This window comes from Copadichromis virginalis, linkage group LG16, assembly GCF_057382275.1.
Source record: "Copadichromis virginalis isolate Kocher_CV1m ecotype Utaka linkage group LG16, C_Virginalis_male_GT1.1, whole genome shotgun sequence".
Lineage (NCBI taxonomy): Eukaryota > Metazoa > Chordata > Actinopteri > Cichliformes > Cichlidae > Copadichromis > Copadichromis virginalis.
Window position 1 is genome coordinate 6,574,517 of NC_140633.1, and position 16,758 is coordinate 6,591,274.

The window sequence follows — 16,758 nt, forward strand, 5'->3', positions numbered from 1 at the left end:
AAGACAGTGCGTTTCTGACGATTACATGCATTTGAATGGGGAACTCGCACGAAACAAAGTATAAGTTTTCATTATGTGAATAACTTGAAAATCTTAGCTCACACAGCTTTAAAAAGTAGCTGAGCAGATTTCATCTCAAGTAAGCAATTAAAGTAAGCGTTTGTTCATCTGTTCTTCCACTTAAAGAGCATTTAAGGACGTCTTTCGAGTGTCCAGTTGAATTAATTCTACTGGCTCCCATGGTCCTTTGTTATTATAGACATATTTTTCATGTTCATACAGCTATTTAGTAAATTCTATCTATTTAGTAATATCCGTCAGCTATAAAATGTAATATAAATATAAAAAATATCCAAATATCTCCTGCCCTTTCTATTTTAATGATGTAAGTCTGTTATCGTGTAACATATCAATGAGATGCTGTACAGTACAATCCTACTGACGCAGCAAAGGGATAACGACGGCTATTCAACATTTGAGCTGCATGACACAGACAAAGTGACTAAATCATCTTTTTTGTGGTTTATTGTCTTCAAACCAGCAGACAAAGCTGATGGCAGAAGATGTCGGAGAAGAACTTCAGGCCGTGTACTGAAAAGGTATTTTTTTCTTGTTATCAAAAGACATTTGGAGTGACGGCTTCTACAACTGGTTGTGCTAAAGTAAAGCTTACAGTCTAAGAAATCACAGTGTTGATATTCAGCACAAAGAGAAAAAAATTTATTTACAATCATAGTTTTACAAATTCTGACTGTAAACATCTTTTACAGCTTTGATATTGTTTGACACTAGATATCAGGTTTAATTTAAAGGTTTCTGTGTCCCAATGAGCCATTTACACTGACCAGTGTTTCACTTTAACTGTAACACATTCATTATTTAGTTCCAACATTTCTAAGAGAAATAACTGAATGTAAAAAATGGCAGCCCTCAGGCCAGGTTTAATTGATAGAGATATATGCATGCATTATGAAATTTATGTATCCCATATAATTGTTATTCATCTAATCATGGCATACCCACCCCTTCCTCCCTAGTTAACTGCAACCCAAAAGAACTAGTGGGGCTATTTGCACACTCACAACCAGTGTAGGGTAAAAAGAGCCACCAAAAAGCTGTCAGCCACAGATGTGCTAGAAGAGTCAGAAACTCTACTTATGGAGAAACTTTCTAAGTCTAACAGGGGACAGGAACTCCTGCCCAAATAACATGATATAACCCCACATACAGCCCAGCCATAAACTGAACCAAGTCATTTAGTTAAAGACAGCATTGGGACCAAATCCCTGTACCAACCTGGCATTTCTTCCTCCTGAATTAAATGAATGAATGGATGAAAGTTAAATGACTACAAATGTAAAGCCACTAGTTCCCACACTGGAATTCCCTGACACAGTGTGTTAACCATAGTTAGCTTGTATCAACAGTTGTAACAGGCTAAGCCACTTGAGACACTGCATTGAATTTGTTCCTGTCTTAATGATTTCAGCTGACTGGTTTCAGCTCAGATGTTCTTCCTTTCAGTAGATCAAATCAGCTCGTGCTCCTTCTGCTTCCAATTTAATGGCAAGAAGAAGAAGAAGAAGAAGAAGAAGAAGAAGAATGTTCAGCGAAGTGGCATTCATGGTCTCAGTGAACAGTCATGGTCACACACTGCATGTGGTTTTAAAAGCAACATGTCTGTTCACTACAACGATCGAGATGTGTAATATTAGTGCAGCTACAGTTTGTTTTTGAACATCAGTTCTGTTTTCTACTTTGATCACTTAGACCAAAAAAGTGTTGTTTTCAGATTCTTTCTTTTAAATCTATAAAGCACCTGCTCATTTTTTATTACAATTAGTTTCACATAAATGTTAGTGTTTCCTGTATGATCTTTTAATGCTTACACTACACTGAAAAAAATATGTTGTTGGATTTACTTAATTCAATGGTGGACATTTGTTGCACACAGATGTTTTGCTTTGGCAGCAACTTAAACAATTGAGTTAAATTAACACAATTTATTCATGTTCAATAAACCTGTGCAATTTGTGTTGATAAAATGTGACTTAAACATGTTTTGATGAAGTAATTTGAGCTCTTGAAATATTTTAATCCTTCACAATTTTCTCACTTTATCCCAACACCATTCAATAACTTTTACCCAATACTACTTGGTCACTTAAATGCTACATGTTATCTTCAAATTACATTTTGCTATTATATTCTAGCATCAAATACACAATTTTCAAATGGAGGCCTTATAACAGATTATATTGTTCTCTTCCAAGATGGTTGCTGGCATCCACCAGTAACCTTTCAAAACACAATGTCTAATTTCACTGCATTGACAGTAGGTAAAGAATTAAACTGACATTACTCCTCCACTGAATCTATATAAATCAACAGTTAAATAATGTCAGTTCTTCCGTGTTCTCTGGAATCAATCACAGCAAAGAAATTAGACTGTTTCTTTTGAAAAATGTTGGGAAAGAACAAATCAAAACATTCTATTTAAGGCCTCTGACGTCAAGATTCAGTTAAACAACAATTATAACTAAACAATTTGAGGTAATGTTAGTTTCCATTAACATTAAATTAGGTTACTGAATTGGCAAACACCTTCCTATTAACACCTCCCATTTTACCCCAATAACTAAAGAAATTAGCACCTGCAGGTCAAAACCTTTATTCAAGAGATGCAAAAATAACATTGATACAGTGACTGTCAAAAATACAGCACTGATCATACTGTGACATCTTGGTTCAAAACAGCACACTTAGAAATATTCAACGTTCTTTACTTCAAATGAATGAAACTGAAAATACCATTTCACACGACCCATATGGGATATTTAGACTGTATAACTGTTCACGCTACATCTCTTCACTAGTAAAAGAAAGAAAAAATACAAAGACAAATTTAAAAATGCTGCCAAACAGACAAACAGAACTTGTACAGAGCAAAAGGAAAAACAAACAACAAAAAAAACGGCTCGTCCTCATGGCAGTTGCAGAGTATATAAAAATGAACCCTGCGATCCGTTTCTGGAATTGAGCTTCAAAATGCAGCAGAACAAGTGTGAGATTTAAATGTCCTCTCACCTAGAGCTGATCAGCTTGCATGCATAACAGTGAGCTTTCCTTGCAGGAGCAGTTTTGTCTCAGTTGTGAGCTTTTCTTGAGAGCTGAGTTGCATCCAACTCCATTACCACCCTTTGAATCACCTCAAAAGTGTAGCAGAGTTGTGATGGGTAACTCATATTGAAGGAATAAAAAAGGTCCAAACAGCATGGCTACTGCAAAGGTCACGTTATCCAGATCTTGAAGAACTACTATACCCTCGATGATGATGCCAACATCAGAAAAGTCATTGCCTGGTGCATCCTCTGGAGACAGATGTTCATTGTGGTTTTCTCAATCTGTGCAGTGGCCTCAGTCAAGTCCTGGTTAAACACAAAACATTTCTTTAAGATTCCTTTTTAAACTCATCTCTTTTGAATCTACCAGTTCTAATGTTAGAGTAATTTAAACCAATGCAAGCAACATAGTAAATAGCTATAGCCAAAGAGTTGCCTGCCATGCTGCCATTCATGGTCTAACGGAGTTTCTAAGACAGAGTGAAAAACATAATAATTTCAAATGCTTTACATTAGTTTTTGTTAGAAAGACACCGGCCCATCAGAAATCCAGGTTTTGTCACTCAGAAGATGTTAGAATTTAGACTTTCAGCCCCACAATTTGGTTAGCTGTTGGTCTTTTTTTTTTTTCAAACAAAAGCTAATGTAAATACTGGTGGGATTTTCCTTTGTTCACTAGAATGACAAATTTAAAGTTTTTTCACACTGATGTGACCCCTAATATAGGGGGGTGGGGCCTCAAGGGGGGGCGGCCGAGTTCACTACCAGGCCTCATGTGAACTTCAAATTATTAAAGAGGACTACTGGTCCTAACTGGTCCAATGAGGATCAAGTGGATAACTAAATGCATTTTTAAATGTTGCAAAGCCACAATCTACTCATAAAACACTCACCATGAACTCCTGCACCAAGATGTTGCAATTGTCTTTCACACGGATGCGGAGCACTTTGATGAGACTCCCTTCGAGCATTAACGTCATCCTAAAGTATTATAACAAAGAAAACAGAGATTTGTGAACTTTTCAGTAGCACAGAAGAAAATGATCCCAGACAAAAACTTAAACCAGTCAACATGCAACACCAGCATCTACAAAGAAATATCAAAAGTTTCTGTTTGACATCAACTTTATGGATATATAGTTTCCAGAACATTTATTTTTTTAAAAAGATAAATTTTTCTCAGTGGGCCAGTAAATGCATAACGAAAATTATGGCATCCTTTCGGTGGAATCAGTACTCACAGGTAATAGTTGACTGTTTCAATGGATGCAGCATAAAAATCTTTTACTGACCTAATGCAATACATATACACTTTGTAGTTAAAGAATTTTAAAGTTCTTACTGTCATCATGGCAGCTACATCCTTTAGCTTTGTGCCCTGTTCCCCCGATCACTTTGCAAACACTTTCAGCAGACTGTCAGAGAGAAACTCAGCTCCGTCAGAAACCTTGACTGTAAAGGCATGGTTGGGATGCACTGGAATGCTGCATTTCATCTGAAATGACATAAAATTATTTTGAAATAACAGCAGGCACTGTGCTTGGTTAATCAGTAATGTTTTGTTGAATAAAAACTGTGTTTCCAGATCTTATGGGATTAAAAAAATCCAAAGATGTTTGTTTCTGATTTGCAACCCAAGAACCCACAAGTTACAACCTCATTTTAGTTCAAGTGTGCATTAATGTGAGTCCAGTAATCACCTTTCTGACAATACATACAGGTTAAACCTATGGCAGATTTTGGATTTCTCAGTTGTATTAATAGGGTGGTCTATTTGAGTATGCATGCACCTAATAATTATAAAAAACCTATTATAATTAAGTTACAGAAACCTTAAGCGAAAATAGAATATACTTTCTTACCATAACACCTTGAACCCACAATCCATCAGCTGACTCCTGGTGAAATGCAGAATAGAGGTCGTCTCTCAATGTGCAGCAAAAAAAAACAAAAACAAAAGGACAGCAGGTGAGGGCAGGAGGGGTAGGGATGTAAGCTAGCATAATGCCGCTGATGATATTAGCTAAAGCTGTTCAATGTCCAAAATCTCACTAACACCACGGTGCAGTAAATACACAATGTAACTGAAGAGTCAGTTGGCAAATCTATTCACACAGAAAACCAAATTATGTTATGAGTGCCTCGTAATTAGGTTTAATGTGATATTACGGCTCTTGTGCCAAAGACAAATTCAAATGAAAAAGCGCCAATTCTTTGACAACAGATAAAACAGCAAATAAGCTAACGGCTCTTTTTTAGCATGTTACATGGCGGCACTCTAGACGTTTAACTACATTTGGCTGAAATATGGTAAATATTAATTCAAAAAATCAAGACATACCAAAAAACGTAGAGTTGGCTGCTCGACTTGACTGAGATGGATGCATTTTTTAAACCACGATCCAAAGCCCGCGAGATGAAATCACGCGTGGTTTCACGAGATTTAACGTTGCTATCTTATTGACTTACTTCACCTGAACATGATATGAACAATTTAATACACCCTTTCTGCATATCATGTAGTTTTTACACTATATAGTTACATTTATCTTTAAAACATGAGGCAATTGCGTTAAATACATGCAAGATGCTTACATAAATCCAAGAGATGGCCAGTCCCTTTTTTTCAGTGTACACTGTACATGTCTACATTAGAGACATTTCTGTTACCTGTTTCTGTTGACTCAGAGTTGTGAAATGTTCTTTTATTTGATACACAATATGAAGTTCATAATTTTCTTACAAATAAAACTCTAATGACAAACATGAACAGCTGTGCTTATTTCTGAGACATGAGTTTTTGAATGTGTGCATCTGTATGCTGAAACTGTAATGGTGAACCTGAGGTGATGGTCAACAGAAGGCAAATATATATCAATATAAAACAATATTGAAGTAATGTCTTTACCCTCTGCAGAGTGTGGACGCTGTGCACACAATCACCTTATTTACTGCAGTAAACATGCACCGCTAGCTCACGGGACTGACTGTCTCCATAGTTACATCGTATATTATTAGCTATGTAAACAGCTTCCAAAGATACCGCCATAGCTCTCTGTAGCTGTAACACTTTCACACTTTGCAAATCATTTCACGTTTTTGATAGTTATGAAGACAGAATATGTTTTTAAGGTCATGCTAGGCGGTTGCTATGGTGGTTGCTGTGGACTTGGCTGGACCGCGTCCGATTCCTGTTATTAGCTGTCCGCCGTAGGAAGGCTGCGTTCCATTTACAAGTAGTGACAGTCTGCCGTAACTCGAACTCAAACCCCGCTTTGATCTTTAATTATAGGCCTTTTATAGCCGTTCATGACACGGGCACACACACACATAAAGCACTTTGCCTCACCATGAGAATGCAACTTTACCTAACCTATCCTTTAAAGTTAGGTTAGGTAAAAAAGTGTACAGTTAGCAGGAAGGGGAAAAAAACAGCTACAATCTGGGTTTGGAGTTTTGTTGCTGTTCCTTTCTTTCTTTGTCTGATATAGGATAGAAAAATGAAGCAACCAGAGATTTAATGATGAATACTATGGGTTCTGTAGTGACCTGAATGACTCTTTGCATACAATTTATTGAAGAGGACTTTAGAATGCACTTTACATTTAGACTGTTGCTGTTTAATTTTTTACATTGTTGCCGTGTTATGTCATGAATGATCAGCTGGACAATACAGTCAAAGACAGACCATTCATCATATGCAAGAATCCTAGTTGGATTTTTGTTGTCACTCATGTTTTTGAACCAAATATTGAAAACAATTCTGACAGACTGGATACCTGGCCAAGGGTGTACATTACCTTGTACTCAAGCATCCCAGGACAGAGCCCTGCCCCACCATGAGCCTGGGTGGATACGTGGTTATAATATAAAAGGATCGATACTGAATATGAATATTTCATGAAAATTGAATTATAATACAAATTAGTAATAAGGGTTTCTTATCTACCCCATACTCAAAGAGCTGCGGGCAGAGAGGGTGACAGGAGAGGATGGCACTGAAGAGAAGATGCTCGGTTTCTGGAGTCTCCTGGTCCTGTCAGTATTAGTAGGATGCATCTGCTGTGTCTTCTCGTGGATGCTCACCTACCTTGACTCGTTCCAGCCTGGTATGGATTTCCCAACACTGCGGACAGTGGTGAGTTAATAAAAGGAATCTGTGACACATGCAACACATTCACAGAGGAAGAGGACACAAAGGGAGGACACGAAGAGTCTGTGTTAAAGTCAGAAATCCAAATCTTTAGTCAAAAACAGGCGGCGGTAACAAACAGGAAGACAAGCAGTCCATCAAACTGTCTACAGGGTCAAACATTCAGAGAATTCAAACAGCAGTAAAAAATAACTGGACACTGAAAAACTTAAAGCAATGTGTGACGCAATAAAAGGAAGCAGCGCAGTATATTCACTGCAGCGCAGTGACTTTTGTAATTGTCATCAATTACAAAAGAGAAAAAGAGAAAAGGAGAAAAACTATGATTTCTAAGAAATTAAACCTTGACGCAGAATGTAAACTGTGTGAGTTTGGTGAACTTTGTTAGTAACAAATGAGGTAAAAACCCAAAACAGACAAAACACAGAAAGAGGCTCTCAGTATTCATTAATAATTAGAAAGCATCTAAACATTCTGGTCGTGGATTTTTACAGTCTTAGTTCTGCTCGCTGTCATCATTATAATCATCATAATCAATGGGTCCTGAGGTGGGCGGGACTGTCTCTGGTGATGTCACCATGAAGGAACAGCATCTGGCACGTGTTGCTGAAACATCCCAGTACACTGGTGTAGTTTCTTCTCCAGCTGTTTGACATTTGACACTTGAACATTAAGGGGAAGAGGAAGAAACAGTGTTAGGTCAGGTGACCACATGGTTTCTAAAGTAACTGACAGGTACTCACACTCTCATTACAAATACATATAGGATCTTGGGGGTGGGCACGATGCACGGAATCCAAGTTACCATCACGGTGTACACCTCACCCCTGGCGTCGTTGCCCACCTCTCAATTTTAAATACACGTAGACATTGAGGGCTAGCAGGAGGGACCATGCGCTTACCTGCTGCTCTCTGGCAGGTAGCTCCATGCCCTCCTGGGTTTTAAATGCACCTTAGAACACACATGTATCAACACTACAATGAGCGGGTGGAGGGAGGTTTGGAGTCTTCTCTCACCCCCATTCTCTGCGGCTTGTTGGAGCGGGGGGCTAGGAGGAGGAGTTGGCCGTCCGGCTGCGGTCTGGAGTGTGGGGCCTCCTTGCTGCTGTGGAGTCGGGGCGGTCTGCCTCTCCCCACCGCAGGGAAAAGGGTAACACCACCTGGGTCTAGGTGCAGTTCCCCCCTCCAGGGGCAAGGGTACCTAGACCCGATTCGTAGAGTACGCTTGGGGAGTGTGATCGTGTGTACAGCGTCTCTTTATGTCTGTCTCCACGTTGGTTGAGTAAGTGCATATGAGAGCATGAGGGTGGGAATGGATGTTTGTATCTGTGTGTGCCTGTATGTCTGTGTCTACATGTCAGGTTGGGTATCAGACGCCACCTCTCTGGGGACATCTCAGGCCCTCCAAGGTTTGGAGGTCTATCTCCCCCCACCACTCCCCCTGCCAGTGGCAGACTCCCTCAGACATCGGTGCGTTGGTGGTTCTTTATGTCTGGGGATGGGCATCCGGGTACACACCGGCTCACTCCTTGGCGGCCGCTTATCGGGGCCTGGAGCCTGGGGCTCGCTCGGGCCACTTCGGAGGTGGGGTGCCCCCGGCCTCTCGGCCTGGGGCTCGGTCACTCAGGCACAGCTGGCTGGAGCCGGCGGAGCTCACGGGCGCGTCACTGCAACTCCCACTGGCTTCTGCTCCGCGGCTGCTGAGTGAGCCCTCATCTGGGACTCTCCTCAGCTCTTTCTGGGACAGTGGTGCGGCTGCCCCTCTGTTGGTCTTCCTTGGTCTCTTGTGTTCTGGGGGCCTCTGGATGTCTGGAGTTTTGATCTCCTCCATACCTGCTTCATGCCCTGGAGGACGGGGCTGTGGCCCCCCCACACCCTCTAGCAGATCATTACATGAAGGAACCTTTTAAAAAAGCAAGCGTGTCCATGCTCACAGGTGTACACACGGGTGATCACACCCACAAACTACACCCTTTTTGGCTCCTACCTCAAAGCACACTGTGTTCTGTTGATCTTATGTGCTGCACAATAATGTTTAATATTTAGTATTTACTGTCATATTCCCATATATCATTGTGATGTTGTTTATTCTATTACTCTTGTTCTCTTCTGCTTGTTTTCTTTTTTCTTTCTCAACAGGTGATCCCAGGTGATCGATATATGCATTTTCTTTTTTCCCTGCCCATTCTGTTGGTTTTTGTCTTTTGCCCTTCTCCCCCGTCCCTCTTCTCAGCTGTTTCTCTTTCCCTCTTTCTTTCTCCCCTTCTTTCCCCCAGTCAAGTCTGTCCCGTATTCAGTAAATGAAAATAAAATAAACAATAAAAGGTGAATCAAATGGACCATTATGGCAAGGCTGGGATGGTCAATTTGGTAAAGTAAATCCGTTGGGCATCTTTCTTTGCCTTTAGACAATAATTCTGATGGCAAAAGAGCCAAACGGGACAGGCAAAAAAATAAAAATAAAAAAAATAAAAAATAAAATAAAGTAACTGACAGGAAGTAACCAGGCCGTTAGAAATGGATGGCATGTGTTTAGAGTTACTGGAGTTGGGTAACTCACTTACCAAAAGCAGCAGCACACAGATGAAGGATCAGATGCTGAATGTTGCAGGAACATGCTCATGTGCGGTGGTCATTCAATGCTGCTCCGGCAGGTTAGACAGTCCAAGACTGATATCCTGCCCATCTGAGAGTTTGAAAACACACATGCAAAGATTTATTTTGTATTACAGTCAAACTTGGATGTTCATTTTTGTCCTTTAAAAATGTTTGTGTATTTGAAAGCACTAACATTTAAGGATGACTTGGATCGTCTCCTTTAAAGGGGAGACAAGTGTATCCACTGATCTACGTCACTTTACCTGGATGATGACTCCTCTCCCCCTCACTCAGAAACACTCCTAATATAACCAAGCAAATAAATAATATTGAAGATTTACTTACATCATTACAAAAACATCAAAAACATCTCCCTTTGATTCTATTTCTCCATTCCTGCTGAACATCAGGCAACAAATATCTCAATAAATCACAGTAAAATGTAAAGCACATATTTTCTCTGCTTTGTCTAACCTCTGCAGAGCCTCTGTCAAGAAAAACATATCTGTAAGCATAAAACAAATATACATTCATAACACGTCACTGGACAAACCTCGGTCAGTTGATTTCCTCTGTGCAGTGCAGACGAACATCAGTCAGCAAGTCAAGGTGGTGAGATGGACTGGTGTCCTTTGTGACTCTGCTGGTTCTTCTGAGGAAACACCACCGTCTCTCCACACTGTCACCATCTGTGAGCACAAATTGCCGCTCTGCTCTGCCAGCATGTAGGAAATCACATATCACACACACAGGGGTGAAGAAACATCAGAGCTCAACTTTGGATACTTTAGATCTAAACAGATCAAACTAGCTCTTAGTTTCAACAATCAGTGAGCAGACAAACAATGATACCATACTGATTCTATATGAATACAATATGGTATTTTCAATACAGGTGTCAAATTAATTAATTAAAACTAATACAGACATATGTATATATATTTTTTTGATAAATTAGTTTGCTTAATTATAAGAATATATATTTTTTTCATTTAACAATTGCAACTGAAAGAAATTAAATATTGAACAAAAATATATTGTCACATTCTGAGCATGCTCAGCATGCTGACAGACTTGAAGTTGCTACAGATTTTAAGAAGTGATAATTATAGGGATTATAGGGTTTAATCAAACATTTGATGCCTCAGCTGTCTCAGTCCTATAGCATTCTGCAACTACAACTAAGCTGAAGCTTGGATTTGGCTGCAGGTGCCCCTGTACATCCTTCTCAACATGTTGGTACCATTTAATCACACTTCTTCCTGAGCTTTGCTTCATCACAAGACCAAAGGTGGCATCCCGTGTCACGGTCATATCATCATCCAGAAGAAACATTTGAAGAAACATCATGGAGAAGAAACATTTACGCGCCTCCTGGTTTTGCTTTCTGATCCTGCAAAAAGACTGAGGACAACAAAGCCCAGAGAACACGAGATACACAACATCCAACATTCAGACTCAACAGCCTCCATAAATGAAGAGCACCAGGTTGGTTCAGTTATAGTAGATATGAGCATACTTCACATTACTGGGTATGAATAATAATCAAGAGACAAACTTTAAAGATGCAGAGCATGATGTCCCATCATCAGACTGTAAACAAACATCCACCAGGCTTCTTTGTTGGATCTCCTATCAGGGATCAGTAGAGTGTATTAACCTGTGGTATAAGCAGCAGTCACTGAAATATTACTGTTTCAGATAAGAAATCCAGCACATAAAAGCCAGGGTAGGAGGGATCTCTGCAAACTGACTTACCTCTGCAAGTGTGAAGCTCAACAAAAATCTGACTCTCCAGTCACTGACAAACAAAAACCTCCAGCTGGGAGATAGAAAACGCTGTCTGGGTCCTGCTGGATGTTGCTGGTCAGAGTCCACACATTAGCAGAGTGCTTCTTGGTCCCACTGACCCATATGGACAGCGACTGTGGAGAACTGTTCTGGAAAACAGAAAAGAGAATTAAAATAACAAAAAGCCAAACACGATTTCCACAAAGACTATCTTGGAATCAGCAATCAAAAAAAAAACACTGGTTCATATTTCAATTAAATATGAACAGGTTCCTCAAATGTACGCAGTTCAGACCTGATTTAATTTAATTTCCTTCACACAGCACATTCGTCCAGGCTGACAGGTAAACATAGAATTAATCTCAGGTAACATGACTCATAGTAGAGATTCAGTAAGAAAGATTACTAGCTCTAATATTATTACCACACAATCCAAGGACACACCAACAGCTCAGATTTGTAGAACTATTTAAACAAATGTCTTCTGAATATTCAATTCATGTTCACAGTGGGAGGGTGGGGGGGGGGGGGGGGGGTCGTGGAATTTTTTAAATAAAGTCTGCAACACAGAAAGAGCTGTGATCAAGCTATTTATTACTGCGCCAACACACATCAAACATTACAGTTCAGTCATGTCAGCGCTGCCACAGACGTTGTGCTCCTCCTCCTTTATGCATTCCAAGGAAGAGGGAGGAAGTTACAAACTGATCCTACCACACTTCACGTGTCTCGCTATGAAACCTAACGGATCAATGGTTAAGCTGTTTTGTGCCCTTGGCCTTATCAGCACCTGTAAAGGGAGTTGTTTTCTCAAACTGCTGACGCTGAAGTAAGTTCATCTAGTTTTAGAAACTTTCACTGAACACTCTATAACAGTGTCACAACTAAGCATATGCATAAGCACTTAAATACTTTAAATGAAAATATCAGAAAAATTCTATTACAGAGGCTAGAGCCTGTCCCAGTAGTCATAGGTAGAGCACACCTGGACAGGTCACCAGTCTGTCAGAGGACTAACACAGAGACTGTCACGGCTGGCGGAGTGAGCCGTGTGGTGTGGAGGAAAAGGAGGACCCAAAATGCGGCAGTGACTGATGATTCGAGTGACGTTTATTTGCAAGGTGGCAGTGGCAGAAACAGGCAGCGAATCGTGAGAGATTACTAACGGAAACCTAAACTGGGAGAAACTAAAGAGCAAACCTGAAATCTTAACAAAACGGAGAGCAGAGCAGAGAGACGCAGACTAAGGAACAGGATACCAAGAAACACAGAGATACACAGATGAACGCAGATGAGCTGACAATGAACACAGACCGACACCCACTAAATATACACACACACAAGGTAATCACACACAGGAGGGACGAACAGCTGAACCCAATACACATGAGGACCGGAGGAGACAGGCTGAACACAATGACAACAGACACAGACCTTCAGAACAAAACAGGAAATCTAGAACCCTAACCGGACACAAGGGGGGAGGACACAGAATAACTAGAACAGAGGAAAATAATCACAAAACACAAAACGCTGGGTCAACGACCCAGGACCATGACAGAGACAGACATCAGAGTAACAAATCTATTTAAAATTAATGTAAGTTTGCTGCAGCTGTATGTATGAACGTGTTTCTGTGCTCACAGTCCACCTCTCAGGAAAGTCTACTTTAAACAGACCTCACAAAAGGCTGATGTGGCTGGATCAGTAGTGTGATTTAAGTACGATACCTTTGGCCAGGGATTAATCTGGTACATCGCTTCACTGCAGTCTTACGTATTTTCCCCACACCTGAATTAAAAAAAAATACTGATATATACAAATAACAGCTTCAGCTGATGCAGCCTGACTCAATCCTAAATGTTCAGCACACAGAGACACAGAGGTACTGTTTAAAGTTTAGTGTTAACTTGAGTCACTGATCATTTGCAGTATTACAGAGTCTGGCAGTCTTTGCATGATGTCAACGTCACTGTACGTTTCTAGCTGACTCTCAGGTGTGACAGGTGTGCCAGCAGGAAAGAGTAATAATAGCCTGCATCCTGAGGTTTGCCATGCAGGATTAAAGGAGCCAGGCTTTATTCACACAGCTAGGATTGTATTTTACACTGACCCTGGGTCAGTATAAGTATCATACAGTTTAAACGAAGCACTGAAACTTGCACATATTTATTACAGATGCACTGAAGCTAATCGAGATATTTGCTGTCAATCTGTGGCTGCGATTAAACACTTTAATGGAAACTTTATTAACTAGTAATGACATCTGTCATGACAGAAGCTAATATTTCTGTGCAAACGTCGTTTAAACAGTAACAGCTTTACTCTAATATAAGCTAACGTTTACACCGTAACTTTAAGCTAGCACCATAAAGACGGTAAAACACGTAATAACATCTACAAATGCATCTTAAAGCTATTATATTAGCACTCGGTGTATTACTAACATAACCACATTAACATTATTGACACTCGCTGACTTTTAATAGTCATTCTATAAATGCTGTCCGTTTAAACGGTCTTACCTGTAAACACTGCTGTATCCACCGGATTCCAGCCAGAGTGAATTCTGGAGTCTTCCCACGCTCCTGTTAGTGATCCTCCATCTGGATGGATGATAACAACCTTCTGAACAATCTAGCAGGAGATTGTCCATATCTATGGGACTGATTTGTGCTAATAACGCCCATTGTATGGACTGATAACAGCCGAAGCGGGTGAATAAAGTCACCCAGTCGCTAGCTGTGCCATTACCCAGCATACACCAGCACAATATTAGGCACAGCACCACCATAGACATTTTCAGTGGTTTTGAATGCAGGACATGGTTATCTTACCCTGTAAAATGCATGACAATAAAACAGCTAACCACCATAAAATGGTGTGTGTGTGTGTGTGTGTGTGTGTGTGTGTGTGTGTGTGTGTGTGTGTGTGTGTGTGTGTGTGTGAGAGAGAGAGAGAGAGAGAGAGAGAAAGAGAGGGGGGGGGGGGGGATCAAAGGCGTGCGTTTATGTTTTTTCTTGATCAAGCGTGAGCCTCCTCTCTCTTATTGGATATGCTATAGCATGTTTATTCAGGTGCACCTTTGAAGTCTATGAGAATACTTTACAGCCTGGTCTGAGTGCTCATTTCTGCACAGACACAATGAAGCGTGCACTCAGTTTAGAGGAGGCTGTTGCTGCGGTTTTGCACTCTTCAGAAAGTGAAAACGATACCACAAGCAGTGGAGATACTTCTGACAGCGAAGAAGAATTTTTGCCAGGCACCGAGGAGCTTTGCAGCTCATGTGAGGAGGAGGACGACGAAGAGCAGGATGAAGAGACAAGACTGGAGGATGGCCAGTGGAGATCTAAAAATGGAAAAAATGTGGCAACCCACACATGAAGAGGTCCTGCCATTTTTTCCTCCTCCCATTTTAACCCGAGGACCATTATGCAATTTGTAGCAGCCCTGTGAGCACTTTCCATCTTTTTTTTGCAGAGGACATTATGCAGCTAATCCTGCATTTCACCAACCTGCAGGGCAACAGGTAGGTAAAAGACTGGAAGGACATAGATGAGGAGGAGTTGCAGGCTTACATGGGGCTTGTAAGCCTGCAACTGGCCTGTACTGGTCTCACATGAAACAACAACAAGCCTGTGGGATCGGGAGACAGGGCTCTTCTATTTCCTGCTACCATGTCAAAAAAAAAGATTTGAGCAAATTAATCGGGCTGTAAGATTCGATAATCGTCTCTCCTGTCCAGGTCGCTACAGGGGGGATAAGGCTGTGGTTTCCTACATCCCCAAGCAAAGAAAAAATGTTGTCTTATTGGGCACCAGGCACCTTGAGCTACAAGTCCAGGACTCTGGGAAGAGAAAGCCCCACATCATCCTGGATTATAACAAATCCAAAGGGGCTGTGGATCATCTGGACCAGGTAAGCACAATTATAAGTCATTTATTTGCAAATTGTTGACCGTTTAGACTATGATAGTTTTGATAGTTACAGAAAGGAGGGGGGGGGGGGTCTAGTTTGACGCCCACAGGCAGGAAGACTCTATGAAGTTTATGAAAAAACGCTTTATTTCACCACGTTAGTGCGTTTCTCGCTATTACATGCATTTGAATGGAGTTCTCGCCATACGCAAAGTATAGGTTTTCATTATGTGAATAACTTGAAAATCTTAGCTCAAACAGCTGCAAAACCTGTTTTCCCAGCACGGGGATATTGAATTCTATGAGATAAAGCCATGAATACATATATCTGAATCTTCTATCAAAAGTTACACCGATTTATATGAAGTTGTGCAAAAACGCTTTATTTCGCCAAGACAGTGCGTTTCTGACGATTACATGCATTTGAATGGGGAACTCGCCCGAAACAAAGTATAGGTTTTCATTATGTGAATAACTTGAAAATCTTAGCTCAAACAGCTGCAAAACCTGTTTGCCCAGCACGGGGATAATGAATTCTATAAGATAAAGCCATAAATATGTGAGTCTGAATCTTCTATCAGAAGTTACAGCGATTTATATGAAGTTGTACAAAAACGCTTTCTTTCGCCAAGACAGTGCGTTTCTGACGATTACATGCATTTGAATGGGGAACTCGCCCGAAACAAATTATAGGTTTTCATTATGTGAATAACTTGAAAATCTTAGCTCAAACAGCTGCAAAACCCGTTTGCCCAGCACGGGGATATTGAGTTCTATTCATAATAATATAATAATAATAATAATTCTATTCATAATGTGTCTGAGTCTTCTATCAAAAGTTACAGCTATTTATATGAAGTTCAATATCCCCGTGCTGGGCAAACAGGTTTTGCAGCTGTTTGAGCTAAGATTTCCAAGTTATTCACATAATGAAAACTTATACTTTGTTTCGGTCGAGTTCCCCATTCAAAATGCATGTAACAGTGAGAAACGCACTGTCTTGGCGAAAGAAAGCGTTTTTGTACAACTTCATATAAATAGCTGTAACTTTTGATAGAAGACTCGGATACACATGTTTATGGCTTTATCTTATAGAACTCAAGGTTCCCGTGCTGGGCAAACAGGTTTTGCAGCTGTTTGAGCTAAGATTTCCAAGTTATTCACATAATGAAAATCT

General features: G+C 40.4%; 2 long non-coding RNA genes across 8 annotated transcripts; both read right to left on the reverse strand.

The window, feature by feature from the left end:
* Positions 1-3,171: 3,171 nt before the first annotated feature.
* LOC146690164 (uncharacterized) lies at positions 3,172-5,743 on the reverse strand. Its single transcript, XR_014915758.1, has 4 exons — positions 4,985-5,743; positions 4,465-4,617; positions 4,016-4,103; positions 3,172-3,428 (listed from the first exon to the last, which is right to left on the reverse strand). It is a non-coding gene; the product is annotated as an uncharacterized LOC146690164 (long non-coding RNA).
* Positions 5,744-7,343: 1,600 nt separating this feature from the next.
* LOC146690165 (uncharacterized) lies at positions 7,344-14,584 on the reverse strand. 7 transcript variants are annotated; one of them, XR_014915640.1, is made up of 8 exons: positions 14,190-14,579; positions 13,395-13,455; positions 11,632-11,813; positions 11,117-11,533; positions 10,427-10,588; positions 10,067-10,175; positions 9,840-9,961; positions 7,344-7,937 (listed from the first exon to the last, which is right to left on the reverse strand). It is a non-coding gene; the product is annotated as an uncharacterized LOC146690165 (long non-coding RNA). The 7 variants fall into 7 exon arrangements; XR_014915637.1 differs by having other exon boundaries at positions 10,427-11,533; positions 11,632-11,808; positions 14,190-14,584; XR_014915638.1 differs by having other exon boundaries at positions 10,427-11,505; positions 14,190-14,584.
* Between the last annotated feature and the right edge of the window lie 2,174 nt (positions 14,585-16,758).